This window comes from Muntiacus reevesi, chromosome 6 (genome assembly GCF_963930625.1).
Source record: "Muntiacus reevesi chromosome 6, mMunRee1.1, whole genome shotgun sequence".
NCBI lineage: Eukaryota > Metazoa > Chordata > Mammalia > Artiodactyla > Cervidae > Muntiacus > Muntiacus reevesi.
In genome coordinates this window covers 44,103,475-44,122,595 of record NC_089254.1, presented here as the reverse complement: position 1 = coordinate 44,122,595, position 19,121 = coordinate 44,103,475, and the positions used below count along the sequence as shown (strand labels likewise).

Genomic DNA, 19,121 nt, shown 5'->3' with positions numbered 1-19,121 from the left:
TTGAAGAATTCAGGCATCATGCAGATATTCAGTGTCTGCTATATTCTAGGTGTTTGAGGATACAACAGTAAACAGAAATTGTTCTGTCCTTGTGGGTTATAAATTGATGTGATATAGTATCAGTCATAAGTGCTGTGAAGAAAGGGAAGGGGATAGGTAGGGATTGTGGGGATGGTGGATGAGGAAGAAACTGGGAAACTGCCTCTGGAAATGATGTTTGAAGCAAGACCTTGTGGATTTGGGAAGTGGAGGAGCTTTTCAAAGAGATAGAATGTTCAGTGTAAAGACCTGAGGTAAGAAAGAGTTTACTATATTTGAAAGGCAGAATAAAGGCCAGCAAGAATAGATTAGATCAAGTGATGTAGGAAGGTAGGGGACAGATTTATAGGGCCTAGTGGACCAAGAAGAAGAGTTTGGACTTTATTCTGAGATTAAAAATCTGTTGGAGGATTTTGAGCAATGGAGTGAAATAACCTAAGTCCATTTAAAAGTGATAAATCTCCCTTTCCCCTTTCTCCTCAGCAATTTTTTGTCCTAAAGCCATTAGGTAATGCAAGGCAACGTAGGTACTCGCAGTGTGAGGAGGGGATATGGGAGGCTCTTGTGGCCCCTGAGCAGCTTGTGTGTGCTGAGTTGCTTCATTTGTGTCCAACTCTGCGACCCCATGTTCTGTATAGCCCACCAGGATCCTCTTGTCCCTAGGATTCTCCAGGCAAAAATAGTGGAGTGGGTTGCCATTTCCTTCTCCAGGGAATCTTCCCAACCCAGGGATTGAACCTGTGTCTCTTACTTCTCTTGCATTGGCAGGCAGATTCTATACCACTAGCACCACCTGGGAAGCCTGAGCAGCTTATTTGGCCCCAATTGGGATGAGGAGGGGGGCCTGGAACAGAGTGTCCGTGCTGGGAGGGCCTGACAGCTGTCACGAGAGTCAGAGGCCAAGCAGGGTAAAGACAGGATTTCTCCTACCTGATGGCCTGATGTGGGATGCCACAGCTCAGCCAAGGTTAGGATAGGGTGTTAAGGGAGAGCAGACTGGATGGGGAGTCCAACCATTGCCTCCCCCATGTATAAGGGGTGGCCTGGGGTGGAGTGTGAGCATTAAGTCATAGTAGTCTGTCAGTCTTAATTTTCTGATCTTGATGGTTTTATTGTAGTTACATAGACCATCCTTGTTCTTAGTATTTGAGTATGATGGAACATCAACATTGGCAACTACCTCTGAGGTGGTTTGGGGAAAACATTTCTTTGTACTGTACTTTAGTGCAATTTTGTTGTTTCAAAACTGAAAAAGAGAAAAGAAAACCAAAACCCAGTAATGTCACTCTGGTTACTGTGTAGGATGTGGACTGTAGAGTGACAGGAGTGAAAGTGTGAAAATCAGGGAGGAGACTGCTGCAGTCTAGTCTGGGCAGATTGTGACAGCGGAGTGGGCAGGTGATTTCAGTGGAGGAGGTGAGAATGGTCAGATTGCAGACTTCTTTTAAAGGTAGAGCTAACTGGATTTGGATAAGAGTCAAGGATAGCTTCTTAGTTTTTTCTTGTGTGTGTGTCTGTGTTTGCTTAGTTTTCTTCAAGGTGTGAGGATCTAGAAAAAGATGCCATTAAATAATACAAGAATTCTTTTTTTTTTTTTCTTAATAGGGTTTGTGAAAGCAACTGATTTCTAGTCTTAGCTTACCCACTGAGAATGGTGTGTGAACTTAACTTCTGTCTTGACATTTCTGGTTCTTTGTTACTTCATGTGGATAGCATAGTATAGAATGTTTACAGTGGGACCATTAGGCTACTTTAGCCATGAGAGGTCTTGATAATGGATTAATTGCTGACTTCCAAAGAGCTTGTTAAGCCTGCATGGGTCAAACTGTAAAGAGGGAGACCCGGGTTCAATCCCTGGTTTGGGAAGATCCCCTGGAGAAGGAAATGGAAGTCCGTTCCAGTACTCTTGCCTGGAAAATCCCATGGATGGAGGAGCCTGGTGAGTCACAGTCCATGGGGTCGCAAAGAATCAGACATGACTTAGAGACTTCACTTTAATTTTCAAAGAGCTTGTTAGTGATGAAGTGAAATATTTTCTCTTTGAAACCATTTTGTTAAATATTTTTATCATTGACTCGGATAAAGACATGTATTACCTAATTGTTAAATTAATACATATAGGGATCTTGAGAGCTGCCCTTTGAGAGAAAATGCAGTTGGGATTCATAGAAGTCTTGCTTGAAGGAAACCACTTCTAAGTGATTGTTACTGATGAATACCATCAGTTAACCTCCCAATGTACTTACTTCAGTGTACATGGTGGACTTTACAATAGGAATTATAGGATTACTGGGTATTAAGTGAAAATTAGTGGGAAACTCCAGGCATGATGCCTTATCAATGCATCCGTTAATTGTCAGTAGCATTCCTCCCCAGAGAGTGTATCAGCTTTGCTTATTCCCACTGTACATTCATTTTTTTTTCCCCCAGCTATGAATCATTTGGTCAGAGTGCTTTTAAGGAAAGACATTTGAATATTTTCAAAAATTTGTCTCTATTGTGCAAACTTGAGTTGGCATTTTTGAAAAAAGCTTTTATAGGTAAAATTTTCAGCCAGTTAGCTTGACTGCACTGTGGAAGGGTGTGAATGAAGTGATATGTTCTCAAATCACTACAATAGTATTAAAGATAAAAAATAATATTTATATAATACTATGCATAATGTATTTTTACCTCTTGGAAGTTAATGTACTATTTCTTCTTTGTTCTTCTTGAAATAGTCACTGGAAATGCAAGAAACACTGGTTCCCTCTGTTGTGTTAGTATGTAGCATCTTCTACACTTTAGTCCAAAGTTACTTAGTAACTAAATTTGAAGAAAGATTTTATTGTTCTTAACATTCTGTATAGTGCCAGCAATATTTTATTTGCATTAATAAGATCAGTCCTTACAAAAAGTTACTAACTTTCTGGTGTGTCTCAAATATGAAATATGGGTGTTTCAGAGAAATTTTTGTGTAGTTCTGCCTTGTGGTTTGAAGTTTGAAACTCAGGAGGAAGTCATTTGATGCCTGAATTTTCTGATGTTTTTGCTGATCTTTCACTTTCTTTTGTTTTTGAATTTTATTAAAGAAGTTTTGGGCTTCCCAGTTGGGAAACAGTGGTAAAAAATCTACCTGCCGATGCGGGAGATGTGGGTTTGATACCTGGGTTGAATAGATCCCCTGGAGGAGGAAATGGTAACCCACTCCAGTATTATTGCCGGAAAAATTCCACGACTAGAGGAACCTGGTGGGCTTAGTTCATGGGGCACAAAGAGTCAGACATGACTGAATGACTGTGCATGCACACACAAGGAAATTTTGATGTGTACTCTGGTGTTTTTGCCCTGGTGCAAAATTTCAACATTTTTGTAAATGTACATTTTTACTATGTCTTTTCATAGTTCTTTTTGACCCACCCCCCCCCCCTCTTTTTTTTCCCTCTTCTGTCCACCTGCATCTCTGGTGTGAGCCAGGGTCTCTAAAGGTGTTGAGAGGAGACCACTGAGCTGGGGGCAGTATTTCTGACTGAGGTGAAGATACAGGACTAGCAAATGAGATATCTGTGCAGGCTTTAAAAACCATTGAGGTGAACATCACAGAACATTCACCATTTTAAGATGAATAGTGGCAGTTGGTACATTGACAGAGTTGTGCAGCCACCAGGTCTTTCTGGTTCCAAAACGTTTCATCATTCCCCGAAGAAATCCTGTAGCTGTTAAGCAGTTGTTACCCACCCCCAAGGCGACCACTAGTCTGCAATTTTTCTCTATGAATTTACCTATTCTGGATGTTTTATGTAGTAGAATCATAAAATATGTGACCTTTGGGTCTGGCTGCTTTCACTTTGCTTAACATTTCTAAGGCTCATCCCATTGTAGCTTGAATGAGTCCTTCATTCCTTTTTGTTACTGAACAGTGTCCCACTGCTTGTCTGTGCCACGGTTTGCTTACCCGCTCATCCGTTGGTGGGCATTTGGGTTGTTCCCACCTCTGACTGTTGCAGACAGTGCTGCTGCTAATGTGTGTGTATGTCTGGGTGCGGCTTTTCACTTCTTTTGGTTATACACCTCGGTGGAGTTGTTGGGATAGCATACTGTGATTCTGTGTTTAATTTTATGAGGAACCCTGGGCTTTCTCCCCCAGAGGGTATGCTATGTGATATTTCTTCCAGCAATATATGAGGATTTCTCTACACATTCATCAAAGGTCTGAGTAGTCAAGGCTATGGTCTTTCCAGTAGTCATGCATGTATGTGAGAGCTGGACCATAAAGAAGGCAGAGCACTAAGGAAGGCAGAGCACTGAAGAATTGATGCTTTTGAACTGTGGTATTGTAGAAGACTCTTGAGAGTCCCTTGGACCACAAAGATATCAAACCAGTCAATCTTAAAGGAAATCAACCCTAAATACTCATTGGAAGGACTGATGTTGAAGCTCCAATACTTTAGCCACTTGATGGGAAGAGCCAACTCAATGGAAAAGACCCTGATGCTGGAAAAGATGGAAGACAGGAGGAGAAGAGGGCAGCAGAGGATGAGATGGTTGGATGATATCACCAATTCAATTCAGTGGACATGAATTTGAGCAAACTCGGAGTTGGCGAGGGACAGGAAAGTCTGGCATGCCGCAGTCCATGGGGCTGAGAAGAGTCAAACAGCACTGGGCAAGTAAACAGCAGCAGCAGCAACACGCCAGGTGCCCATGTTTGGATAACCATTGCTTGTCTGTCAGTCAGGTGAGAAAGGTCCCAGGAAAAGGGACTGTTTCTGCCCAAATGTAAAACAACTGCCAAATATTTTTTATTTTGAAAAATGCATTGATGCAGTGCAAGTGCTTTCTATTTTATCAGACAGACTAGGTACTCAGCATTGAGGTTTAGTAAAATTAATGTTTTACTCTTTCATTAACACCCTTAAGTGAAACTGGCATTGCCTTAACTGCAATCCTTGTCAGTAAAGAATACAGTGACTCTTAGTGCATTTTGGGGTCACTGCCTTGGTTGGTGCTGTGGTATCTGCTTTTAACCATGGTTTTTACATTGTCAGTTGCAAATGTCAGTAGCGAAAAAGGTAGTATCTTGGTATTGTTATGGTTTCGATATTGTGGATTTCTTGGGATTTGTGAACTGTACTTTGAGAATTGCTGGAATGGATGGACATTCCCACTATTGAATTGCTATGGCAGTTCTTTTTCCCAGAAAAACGAGATAAATCAGAGTTGAATTTTCAGGTATAATGGAGAAGTTGTTGTTTAATCACTCAGTCTTGTCCAGCTCTTGGATTGTAGCCCTCCAGGCTCTTCTGTTCATGGGGTTTCCCAGGTTAGAATACCGGAGTGATTTACCATTCCTTTCTCCAAGGGATCTTCCCTACCCAGGGGTCGAACTGCAGGCTTCTGCCATTGACAGATTCTTTCCTTCTGAGCCACTGAGGAAGAGGGGGAAACAAATCCTTACAGCTTTGCTGTTATTCATTCTTTATTTTTTTTTTTTCATTTATTTTTATTAGTTGGAGGCTAATTACAGTATTGTAGTGGTTTTTGCCATACATTGACATGAATCAGTCATGGACTTACATGTGTTCCCCATCCTGATCCCCCTCCCACCTCTCTCCCCATCCCAATGCAAACTAGTACAGCCACTGTGGAGAACAGTGTGGAGATTTCTTAAAAAGCTGTTAATCATTCTTATTTAAGACTCTTGACTGCCCTGTAATTCTAGATATTATTGTCACTTATTTGCAGGTGAGGTTACCAGATCCTGAGAGGTTAAATAGCTTGACCAATGTCATAAAACTAGTACGTAATGACTAACGAGCTGAAACTAAATTCTGGGTGAAATCGAAGTCCTTATGCTCTTTCCTAAGCCAAACATGTCTCCAGATGGATGTCATGGATCCTGGAATGAGGAAGAGTCTAATGAGAAGGTCAAGTTATCTGTTCCCCTATCCTTGTACCAGTTTCTTATCTCGTCATTAACCTTTTGCTGTTAAGAATAATAGGAATCTTAATTAGAAAGATGCTCATGGAAACAAGTTATACCTATTTTGATCTCATTCGTAAGATTGGAATAAAGGCAAGGAATGAAATACTGCCAAAGCTAAAAGTCGAAAACATAGTTTATCTGGTCAGTTCTCTGGGTTTCAGAGTTATTTATACTGGTTTGCTCTTGAAGGACTTAACATGATGGGAAAGTTGTACAAGTGAGTATTGTGCTTTACCGAATTCTTCAGAGTGTCTTGATTAGTAGACTACGCAGGTAATGCTGCCTTCTAGTTCTTTCAGAAAAGTTATTTGAGAGGTAGATTTCGTTGCTTAAAGAGCCCTTTTGCTTCAAGTTAAGAGACACCTTTTTAAACATTACCAGAAAGATGCCATTTTATTTTTGCTTTGTGTACAAAGGCAGCAAGTTTCAGGATATCAGCTAGGAAGTAATTTCAGGAAACTTTTGGTAAGCAATGTCTATAATTTGAACACAGATTAGGAGGAAAATAATGAAAGGGTCTCGGAATTACAGTACAGTATATTAGAATCACGCAAACACAATTGAAATGGAGTTTTATTTGTGTGATCATCAAGAATGTTTCTAGACTTGCCATAGGGATGAGAACACAGATGCGTAGTGTTTGGAATGTCATAATACTACCAAACTGTAGGCGTTATCTGATCAAGTGGTTTTAGACCAGTAAAATCTTTTCTTGAATAGAAATTGTATCTAGGAGTCTTAATTTTTAAAAATAAAAGGCAGATGATTGAAATGAGAGTTGTGGGTCTGAAATTCTGCTTGTTTGGCAGGTTCTGTTTGTTGCTACTGCGAGCCATTGGTTAATAAACAGCATTAATTTAACATGGACTGAATGTTCATTCTGGTCCAGGTACTGAAACACTTCACATGCATGATTTCACAGCTGGAAAACTGCTCATCTAGTTCAGCTTCTGAATTTTATCTCTGAAACAGCACGCCCACAGAGCTACTATGAGTTGCCCAGGGTCTGAAACTCTTTACTTCCTCTAGGGTCTGAAAACTAGTTTATAGTTATTGTTATTAAAATCCTTTTAGTCATTTTATCTAACAATATGTGTGTTGTGTTATTTTTCCAAATGTGAAACTAATACATGTTCATTGCAAAAAAGCAAAAACAAACTTGCAAGAGTATAAAAGGGAAAAAAAATAGTTAACCTCAATATTTAGAGATTAATCATATTTTGGCGTTGATTTTTCTAGTCTCCTTTATAAATTGTTTAATAGAAAATTAATATACCTATCATACCATCTTGTTATGAGTCTTTTATGGTTAACAATATATTCTAAGCATATTCTCTTTTTTCAAAATATTCTTTGTGAGAATGATTATTTAGTGAAGTTTTACTAAAGTTGAACAGTTTATTTAATGTTCCCAATATTGGACTTTTTCATCTCCCCATTTTTGCTATTATAATCAATGCTTTAATAAGCAGCATATTGTTTCTGGAGTACTAACTTCTAGATTTCAAATTACTGGATCATTAAAAATATATATTTTGAAATTTATTTTCATATTGATCTTTGGAAGGCGTTTCTAAAGTTTATACTTTCACAGGTCAAAAAAAAAAAATTTAACTCTTAATGTTGGAGTGTAGTCTATTGACACCAGTGTTGTGTAAGTTTGAGTTGTGCAGCAGTGATTCAGTTCTACATACACATGTATCTATTCTTTTTCAATTCTTTTCCCATTCAGGTTGTTACATAATATTGAGCAGAGTTCCCTGTGCTATACAGCAGGTCTTCCTTGGTTATGCATTTTAAATAACTGTGTACACAGCAGTCTCAAACTTCCCAGCTTCTCTTCCCCACGTTCTCCCCGCTGGTGAGCCATGAATTAGTCTCTTAAGTCTGCTTCTGTTTTGTAAATAAGTTCATTTGTATCTTTTTTCTTTTTTTTAGATTCTGCATGTAAGCGATATCATATATTTCTGTCTGACTTCACTCAGTGTGACAGTCTCTAGGTCCATCCATGTTGTTGCAAATGGCTTTATTTCATTCTTTTTATGATTAAGATTCCATTGTATATATGGACCGCATCTTTATCCATTCTTCTGTTGATGGGCTCACAAGTCATTGTTAACTCCCATGAATTCTGGACAGTGCCATTAAAACAAATAAGTCATTAATTATTTAAATTTGCATTTGTTTGATTGTAAATGAGGCCAAACTTTCCTTCTTTATTAGCTATTTCTGTTTTTTTCATTTGTAAATTCCCAATATTTTTACTTTGCTTGTCTTTCGATTTGGATGTTTTTTTCTGTCTTAAAAAATAAGAGTTCAAGAAACATATTCTTTTGACTCACTACTCTGTGCCTCCCCACCCCCACAATATTTGAATTTTTCAGTGTGTGTGATGTCTGATTATACCTCCTTTTATGATGTTGTCAGCCACTGATGACCAATTGACACATCTATTAATTCATTAGGTGTTACAAAATGCTGATGTTGTAGTTTTGTCATTTTTTCTTTTATTTATTTCCTGGAATATTTTGTAAAGAAAAGTATGCTCATTTCAACTCTTTGGATACATCATGTACAGTTGGTATAGGCAAGTAAATATACATGCTTGATTCTTTAGTATTACTTAGCATTTTTGAAATAGTTGATTTTACTAGTTTCTTCTTTCTAGTTTACTAGGACTAAAATGATTAAATCAGTAGGTTTAAGTATGTTTGTGTATTACCATATTTATTAATGCATAAACTGCTCCATCTGTGGCCAGCAGGAGATCCTTGACCACAGCTGATAAGAGACAAGGCTCTGCTTTCTGCTTGCTCTGACCTCTGCTGTTGCTTTCCACAGGCTACATACAGTCTGTGGAGTTGAGCTGGATGTTCTGAGATGCCTAGAAGAGAGGGGAGGCTCACTGAAGGTTCCTGGGGAGTAGAGTTAACTAACCTGTTGCTGATCAGCACAACAGATATATGCCAGGGATACAGTAGTGACCATGAGTAATTAATTTCAGATAAATGCTCTGGAGAATATGAAATAGGGTGACATGTTAGTGAGAGAATTTACTGATTTAGGCATCAGTGAACGGAATAGTTTTTAGCTGTTGTGCACCTGGAGTCTGTAAGATAGAATCTTGCCTTTTATGACCCCAAAACAAACCATGGAGTCATTGAGTGGGGGTGTGTTACATGATTTTGAGTAGAGAAGGAACTGTCTCCTGAAAGAGCAGTTGAAAATTGAGCTTAGAAATGTGTGTTTAAAGCTTTAAGGTGGATTAAGATTTATTAAGATTTGGGAGACTATGTACTTCTATTCATAATTCCTCAATAATTCCTCTAATTACATGTGGTAAAAGTAATTCTGTAGTTAAAATGGCAACCTGTCCTACAGTGACACCTCAGGAGAGAAATCTCTTGACTGTAAAGTAAAAGCCTCCATATTTACAGTCTAAGTTTTGTAGTCTTTGAAGAACTAACTTTTTTACTTTCTTTCTTGAGGTAATGGCTGTTAGAATTTACTAGAGGCAAGGAGAGGGGCATGGTACTATCTTCTTTTGGGAAAACACTTCGATTACAAATTTGAACAAGTTACCGTTTTGGTGGAAGCACTGTTCATTGAGCTTTTAAAAATCCGTACCATGATTCACTGTATGAAACCTGGATCTGTGCTACTTCTAACAAGGATTTCACTCTTCAAGGTAGGGGAACTTAGCAAGATCATCATCAGTATCATGGATCTACCTGAATGAGTAGACAAGGGCTCAATAAATATTTTGAGGAAGCTACTTTAACCTTGCTAAACTAAAGGATGAAGTTCACCCCTGTTCACTGTCCTTTTTTGTTCGTACTTTGCCCATTTAAAAGAAAACCAGAATTCTTGAACTTTCATTCCTACCACGGGTATTACTCTCCTTCTCTTAAATTATCTTGGGAAGGATAATCCGATGGATGCTTTTTACAGTAGTATTGTTTTGGTTCTTATATTGAGGGTCCAATCTTTGCCTTATGATTGTGTTGTTTAACTTGCACACATATATGTATTCTTTTGTATATTGCAGATGTTGCATATTTTTAAGCTCTTTATTTACAGTCTCGATAGTCATTCATCTGCTTCTCCCGCCTTCCATTCTGGTTGTTTTCTATTTATTCTCAGTATGTGGACCTACTCGTGTGGATGAGTCACACAGTGATATGTAATGGCAAGGTTAGGAAAGTCAGAAGGCCTTCCGTCCAGAAGTTGAAGGTGGTGATGCTCTCCCTTTTGCCTGGAGTCATTGTGAAGTGCACGTGAGAAATTTTGCAAACTGTGAAGGGCCATACAGATGCAAGGACTTTGATAGTCCTAGTGGTATAGCTGCAGCAAGGCTTTGACTTGGCTAGAGTAACACAAGTGGTAGTCTTACTTGGTTGGAACATGAGAATGTTTGATTTTTTCAGCGATTGGAAGCTCTCTGAAATAGACTGTGTACTCCTCTATCACTTGAGATTTTTCTTCCTGACTCCTGCTTGTCTTGTCTTCAGCTGTCACTGTGATTAAGTCCGTGTGTCATGCACGCGCGCATACACACACACCCCTGTGTCTGATGGGGAGAACTTGCTTCCTTTAGGGTTGCCTTTTCCCAGACCTCCCCCTCCCTTTTCTGTTTCTGTTGCTTCTCTCTGAGCTGCCTGACACCTGGTAGCTGGCCTTTTATATTCCTGGGTCATTTAGAGATTTAGAGTGCTTTTGCTTTGCCTTGGCTGGGTGAACAGGGTGTCTCCTAATGTTTGGACTTTTCATTCTGTTTTTGTGGTAACTTGAAACAGTTTCTTCATGTCACTCCCTTGTCTTTCTCTCACTACTTCCCTTGCTTTTCTTTTTTTAACCCTTTCTCCTAGTATCACCGCTCATTAAACTTGACATTAACTAGAACAGCTCCTGAGCACAAGCACCAGTGGAAATAAAAAGGCTGAGGTTGTGTCTGGGCTGTGCAGTAGTTAGGGCTCTGGCTTTAGCACAGGGGTAACAGGCTAGAATAAAAAAAGACAATTGATAGCAAGGCAGAAGAACTCATTGGCGATGAGGAACAGCAGTGCAGGGAGTCTGTGGCACTGGACAGAATAAGACAGAGCAGCAGTTGGGTCAGTGAGGGCGGGTCCTAGGCTGTGGACACACGCGTGTGGGTGGACCTGCTAGCGCCGGGGAGCACCACGGGCACATGTGGCAGCGCTGCCCCCACACCGCCTGCTCTTTGCTGTTCCCTCTAGCAAAAGGTGACGAGAATGTGTTAACTTAAAACTGATAACTCACAGAGGTGGAAATGTGGGAAAGTCTCATTTGACTAGTGGAGTGTTGATTTCATTGTTTTATATGGCACTGTAGGTTCAAAAGAATAGCTTCTTACTTTAAACAAAAGATTCTTATTGAAGTGTAATTCACTATAAAATTCATCCATTATAAGTGTGTAATTTAGTGGATTTTAGTATCTCATCTAGTGCCACCATCACTATGGTCTAATTCCAGAACATTCTCATCATCCTATAAAGAAACCCATACCCATTAGCAGTTGCTCCTCTCAGCTTCTGGTAACTGCCAGTCTACTTTCTGTCTCTGTGGATTTGCCCATTTTGGACAGATCATGCAATATGTGACCTTTGTGTCTGGCTTCTTTCACTTAAGGTAGTGTTGTGTTTTTTTTTACGGTAGTGTTTTTAAGGTTTATCCACTTTGTGGCATGTATTAGTACTTTATTCCTTTAAAAATTGAAAAAACACATTGCAAAAATACACATAAGATTTTCCATCTTAACCATTTTAAAGTATGCAATTAAGTACATTCACTTTGTTGTATAACCGGTCTCTAGAATTATTTTCATCTTGCAAAACTGAAACTCTGTACCTGTTAAACAACAATTCCCCATTCCCTCTCCCCAGACTGGCAATCACTACTCTACTTTTTGTTTCTATGAATTTGATTATTCCAGTTATCTGATACAGGGTAGAATCATACAGTATTTGACTATTTGTGACTGGCCTGTTTCACTTAGCATAATGTCCTCAAAGTTCCATGTTGTGGCTTGTGTCAGACTCCATTCTTTCTTGTGACTGAGCATGTGTGCACACCACACTTTGCTGATGCAGACTTGGGCTGTTCAGACTTTCTGTCTGTTGCAAATGGTGCTGCTGTGAACATTTATGTGCAAAGATTTGTTTGAGTAGCTGTTTTCAGGTCTTTGGGGGGGTATAGCTAGAAATGGGATTTCTGGGTCATGGGACAATTCTGTGTTTAACTTTTTGAGGAACTGCCACACTATTTTTCCATAGTGATTAAACCATTTTACATTCCCACCAGCAATGTACAAGAGTTCCATTTTCTCCACATCTTTTATAGCACTTATCTTCCCTATTTTTTTTTATTTTCCCTATTTTTGATAGCTTAATAGGTGTGAAGGAATATCCTGTAGTTTTTATTTGCATTCTTCTAATGACTAGTGATGTTAATCATCTTTGCATATGCTCATTGGCCATTTTTATATCTGTTTTGCAGAAATGTCTGTTGCTCGTGTTTTAATTGGGTTGTCTTTGTGCTGAGTTGTAGGAGTTATTCTGGGTGGTAGACCCTTATCAGATAGATGATTTGCAAATATTTTTTCCCATTTTATAGGTTGTCTTTTCACCTTCTTGATAATAATTCTTTGCACAAAATAGCTCACTTCTGGAAGATGTTTTTTGTCAACTAAGACAGTTAGGCAGGGTCATACTACGTACACAGCCAAACCTTTCCTAGTTTGTGGTTTCTCTGGTGGAAAAGAATAAAAAGTGCTTCTCTTTCTACCCTGTGCTATGTGAAAAGGCTGAAGCAGTTGACATAAATATTGTGTTTGTGGAAAGGTAGATTTGGCTTTTTAAACTGACACATAACTTAGTTTTTTTATGTTCCATTTCATTCCACAAAAGCTTTGAGAAAACTTATAATGGATATGACAAAATGGAGAAGTCTAAGCCGATAAAAATTAGAATCAAAGGAAAAGTAAGTAGATTAAAGACTGGACAGAAGAATGTCATTGGATATTTCTAGATGGAAAGAATGCATAGCAGTTAGTGTAGGATTATGGGTGACATGAAGTTTTTTTCACTGTATGTGATGGTTTCTATTTTTTTCCCATTTAATATACATTAGAAGGGATAACATTTTACTACATTATTATTAAAATTCTGAACACATTTTTCAGACTTGCTGCCTTCTTTGCATTGATATATGATCCATCTTCATGGTTTTCTCTGCTTCCTGCATTTAGTTCAGTTCATCCCTCTTCCTTGAACTTCAGTTGGCTTAACTGCCCAGGAACCACCACCACCACTTCAGCCCCCTCCCAGAATCCTGTCTGAGTCATGGACCCAGCAGGTCTCATGGACCCAGCAGGTCTGAGATGTTCCAGCTTTCTTTTCCTAGCCTCACACTTTACATTTCTTTATATCAGAAGAGTCAAGCTGCAGCCTGTCCTCTCTGCCTTTTTCCTGTTTGGCTCAGTCCTTCTAGTCAAATTGCCCCAGGGAAGACGACTTCCCTGACCTCTTGGACTATTTTTCTGCAGACTCAGGAGTCTTTTTTCACTGCTTCATACCCTCTACCTGCTCTGTTACTGCTCTGACCACAGTGTTCATGGCGTTTTGTCTGGGTGCCTTTCTCCTCTACTGAATGAGGACGTAGTGAGACTCAGTGCTTGTCCCCGTGCTTAGGCAGAGTATGTGGTGCAAGGGTGGCACCATGGAACCATGCCTGTCTGTTAAATGAATAAATAAGACCTACACTATCGTGTGGAGAAGGAGATGGCAACCCACTCCAGTGTTCTTGCTGGAGAATCCCAGGGACAGAGGAGCCTGGTGGGCTGCCGTCTATGGGGTCGCACAGAGTCGGACATGACTGCAGAGACTTAGCAGCCGCAGCAGCAACACTGTCATGAGGTGAAAAATGGTGCTTGTGGGTTGAATCACACCTGTGAATGTGTTCATGTGCCTGGCAATGCTTGGAAGCTTGAGATATTTCACATAAAAATTCCTTATTTCTGTATTCTGAAAAAATGAGACTTTCTGGCCACCCTGCATCCGATTCTTTTCTGACGTCTGTGCCCTAGACCTAGGTTGTGGTTTGTGCCCCTTTTAGATGGTCTGCCATAGTCCCACACCGCTCATCTCACAGGAGGCCTGGGCTTAGAGCTCTGATCTAGTGGATGGATGGATGCTATAGAACCAGAGCTCTCTACATCTGTCTCTGATTGGCCTGTTGGTAGAAGGTGGACAGCTGTTATTTTGAAGTTTTGGTCTTTGGCATGTTTCTGCAGTTTTACATTTCTTTAAGTTGGTTAAGGATACTGCCTAAAACTTTGATACATACATATACAACTAAAACAAAGTGCTAATGAATTGAATTTCCAAGGACATTAGCAGAATGACTGTGCTAATGACATAAGCTTGAATAAAATGAAGTGTTTTGCTACTGGGAAAGTTTATCATTCAGAAGTTCCTAAATTCCCCTAAAACTTTTGATATATAATCTGTATGCTGGTCTATGGCTTTTTGGTTAAGCTTTTCTTACATTCAGGAAATATTTATGGACTTGCCTGGAAATATCTTTAATTTCTTTATGAAATTAGAGATGGAATTTTGTTATTTATGTTTGGAATTTTAAGACATTAAATAAATTGTTTTCTCCGTGACACTGCAAAATTTATGTGCAACTTTTGGGGAGACATGTCAATAATTCTCATATTTTAAATATATTTTTATAGAGCCATTAAGAAATGCTTTTTTATTTTCTAATTATTTATTTGGCTGCATTGGGCCTTAATTGTGGCACACAGAATCTTCTTTGCACCGTGCGGGATCTTTCTGTGTGACGCATGTACCCTCTAGTTGTGGCTTGTAGGCTCAGTAGTGGTGTGCGGGCCCCGGAACGCACGAGCTTCAGTATTAGTAGCTGTGACTTGCCGGTGTGGTTGCTTTGTGGCATGTGAGATCTTAGTTCCCTGACCAGGTATCATACCCGTGTGACCTGCCTTGCAAGGCAGATTCTTTACCAGTGAACCACTAGGGAAATCTCCTCTCCTTACGTTTTTATAGGAGACTCATCACAAGCAAAGTAATGTGGCCTGAGGAAAGGGGGCAGTGCTGAAGGGCTTTAAGCAGGGCTGTAGTGGGATCTGTTTGCTGTTTTTGAAACTTGACTGCAGTAGTGGTGGGTGGAAGTTTCAAGAAGTGTGAGGCATCAGGGGCAGGGTTTCTGTTGGGGGAAGAAATAGTGAGGGCTCCAGCTAGAGGGAGGGAGATTTCCTCCTGTTTATTTTTGATGAAGTTTTAAGTAGTTAGGTTAATTTTGCAACTCTTTTTCAGATAAGATGAATGAGTACTGGAAGTAGGTGCCCAACAATATCCCCTTAATAGCTCTCATACAGATTGAATAAAAGGAAAGGTAAGGTCATCTCATATAACTCTCTTGAGGAAAAGATTCTTTTAGTTGAATAAGCAGACACTCATGATTACCTTTCTCTGCCCTCTGATACATTCAAGGTATACACGCCAAGTGCTTTAGACATTTCAGACGGGTTTCTGGTAATAAGAAGTGGTTACTGATACCAGTCACCAAGCTGCGACCAGCCTAGTAGTTTAAGAGAAGAGATACTGTGTGGATTTTAGTCATGAGATTCGCGACTTCCCCTCTCTTCGCTGCGGTTCCCTCAGCAGCTACCTGGGGATTCTAAAAGTATCTACCTCAGAGAGTAGTTGCAAAGACTAAATAAATTACCACATATTAATGTTTACAATAGTGTTGTAAGTAGAAATTTTATCATAGGAATTATGTTAAAAACAGAAAAATACTTTTGGGTTGCATTAGAGCCTTTTAGTTGGTCATCAGAATGAAGATTACAGTCCAATCAGTTAGAGGTTTGTACATGTCTACCATCCATTAAGGTAACCACCTCCTTCACCTGTTGATTGCCCTTGAAGTTGTAGTAATACAGCACTTTCCATATAAACAAGATGAACATTTTACATGTGAAAGTAGCCAGCATGCTCTGGAATGGGTTTTCCAGAGCTCTGCCACAACATAGCCCTGTGAGTGATTCTGAGGGGGCGTGGAAGGAGTACGCGGGTGCCATCTCAGCCTGTTTCAGTTAGTTGTTGGTGAAAGGCCAGGACTTGTTTCCTGCATATTTTTTAATTACCCTTGATGCAGATTTTTTTTTTTTTAATGAAAATAGTATATAAAGTATTATGACCTCCAGGCAGAGCAAGAAAATCTCTAACCCCTAACTTGTAACTGTGGGACATTTTCAGGTGATAAGCCCACAACTCTAACAGTGAAGCTGTTGCTTGGTATGTATTAACGCCTTCTATTTGTCAATGCTTGCACATGCATTATTTTGTGTCATCCTCACTACAATTTTGAGATAGGTATTCTTATTATATTCTGTTTTTGTAGGTGATAATTAGGGATAGTAAGTAAGTTGAATTTTAGGAGCTGTCATTCAAGTCCAGGCAGTTGGCTCATAGTCTTAATCATCATTGTATATACCCTTCATTATTAAAATATTATCACAACTATAAAAAATAAAGCATTCTGATTATATTTATAGTCAAATATAGAATATTTAGAAATGTACAATAAAGGGAAAACTTCATAGTCTTACCACTTAAACAATGGCTTTGAATATAAATTTGATAACTTACAGTGAATGATGTCTGATTCGTGATCTCCAAAGAAGATTTAGCTTCGGGACCAGGGACTAGGCTTGATCACTCAAGAGCTGAGTTGTAGCAGAGTTTTATTAAAGTGAAAGAGGACATTGGAAAGCTTCTGACATAGACATCAGAAGGGGGATGGAGAGTTCCCCCCTTGCTAGTGTTAGCAAGGGAATTACATACTTTTTTAATTGGCTATTACAATAAGTCAAAAGAATGTCTTAAGGTCTTACTAGACCCACTCCCACAATTTACATTTTAAGATGACAGGATTAGTCAGACGATTTTCAAGGAGAAACTGTCTTCAAGCAGGATACATTGATGTTATATAATCCTTACTAAGGAATGTAGAAAAAAAAACTTTGTCCTTTCCTCCTCCTTGAGAAATCCAGACCCCTATGTCCTCCTCAAGAGCCCTAGACCCCTCTCTCCTCCTTGGGAGGAGAGAAGTCGTCCTCCTGGACATCTTTATCAACCTGCCGAGGAATTGACTCTCAAATTCATCTAGATTTCCGTGTTCCTCATATTTACTGATATTTATTAAAGACTTCTGCAAGACACAGTGCTGGAGCATTGTACAGATATATCTTTGGTATTTTTCCTCAAGGAGAGTCTTTTTAATAAAAGTATAACGTAAAACGTGAGATTTAGGGGCTGCCAGTGGGGCGGCTGAGGGGCAGGCTGGGGGCAAGAGTGGCCTCTGCCTCATTGTGCCCTAGTACCGCGTGGACACTGCTGGCTGCCGGCACCACTAAGATCTGGACTTTGGAGCACGTCTTTGACCACCCATGGGAAATCGTTACAACAGCTGCAGTGCAGAAATACCCAAACCCTATGAACCTGAGTGTGGTTTGAGTTGATGTACTGAACAGACACATAGATCCCTCTGAAAGGTTGCATAGCCATGCACTTCTCAGCACAGAGTGGGGGCTGCTTTCCATTGTGAAATTTATTATTGGTGCGGCAAGAACCAAAACATAGGTGCAAGAACATTCTATAGTGGATGCCATAGAGAAAACAATGGAACTTAAATCCGCGAATATTTCATTTACGAATAAGGTTTCAGTAGATGAGAGACTTACATACAAACCACATCCTTAAGCCCCAGAAAGAGCTATTTTGAGTCAAGAAGCCATAATTACTGAGAAAGGAGTCAGTCTCGGCAGTTACCTTGAAGGGCTGATGGCAAGTACGATATCGTCAAATGCTAATACAGGCCAAGAAGCAATGGAGTGTTTAATACATAAATTAAACACTGAAATTGAGGAATTGACAACTTTGGCAAGAGGAAGCATATGGAGACCAATGGCAGCAGCAGCATTTGTGGAGAAATGATAATGAAAGCTGATATATGACACCTAGTTTCCCAGGTTTCTACACGCTGACAGTGTATTTATTTGTTATTTTAAAAATTCAACTCTATTTTAGGTAGATTTTTTTTTTTTAATAAGGTGAAGAAAAGCTGTGTGACTTGATCAAAACAAAGATGTGCAGGGTTTCCAAATAAAAGGGATCAGTTGAAATTACTTTTTTCTGAGATGACTGATTTTGAGGATTCCAGTATTTATGCCGAAATTTAACAATTTTTGAAAAGTATACTTGGAAATTGGTATTGGCAGGTGAAACTTCCCTAAGGTAGAATTTTAAAGCTTTTCATGCATTGGAACTCTGCCTGGCTCTGGACCAATCCCAGAACCAAGCAGAGTCCCCTCTGCGTATGCACAACTGCTGTGCTGTGGTAAACTTGGAGAGCTTATGTGAGGGAACTCACTTTTAAAGGAGAAATTGTATCATTTAAAAAATACATTAAAAACATAAAAATATATTAATTGTATAAAATAATTTGTTCTGCTCTAAACCACCATTAAAAATCACAGTGTTTTAATTTTGTACTCAAATAACATTTTTGGAGTAAAAATAATCATGAAAGTAATGACTCCAACAAAAGTGAAAAAAAGAGGTGAGATTTAAATAATACTTTGAAACAACAGGAGAAAATAAAAAAAATTAGAATACTCCTATTGGCAAATGGATGGCACTTCCAGTGAGTGCTGTAAGGGGGTAGGAAGCTTTTCTCATCTTTCTGTTCTTGTTGGTATTTGTAGGAGTCCTAAGTCACCAGCTTCATCGACTTAAGTTCTAAAGTAAAGCACTTATTATACATTGGAAACTATTTGATTCTTTATGCTTGGTTTTGATTTATCATTTGTTTATCCTTTTTAAAAGATCATTAAAAAATTTCTTTAACAATAAGAGCTGTTTGCATGAAGAAAAGCCTCTTTGTATTCACCATGGCAGATGTAATGACATTTCTACTTCTAAAATTTTCAGTAGTAAGACTACTCTAGCACTAAAATTAGTTTCTTCAGTTGATCCCCCCTGCTCCGTACTGGGGAAATCATGCTTAA

General features: G+C 39.2%; 1 protein-coding gene and 1 pseudogene across 4 annotated transcripts in view; both read left to right on the top strand.

Annotated features, from left to right (window-relative positions):
- The window catches only part of SRPK2 (SRSF protein kinase 2), a 236,880-nt gene that overhangs the window by 44,132 nt on the left and 173,627 nt on the right, over window positions 1–19,121 (top strand). The window lies entirely within an intron of this gene.
- On the top strand, window positions 14,874–18,048 carry LOC136171038 (PRELI domain containing protein 3B-like; annotated as a pseudogene).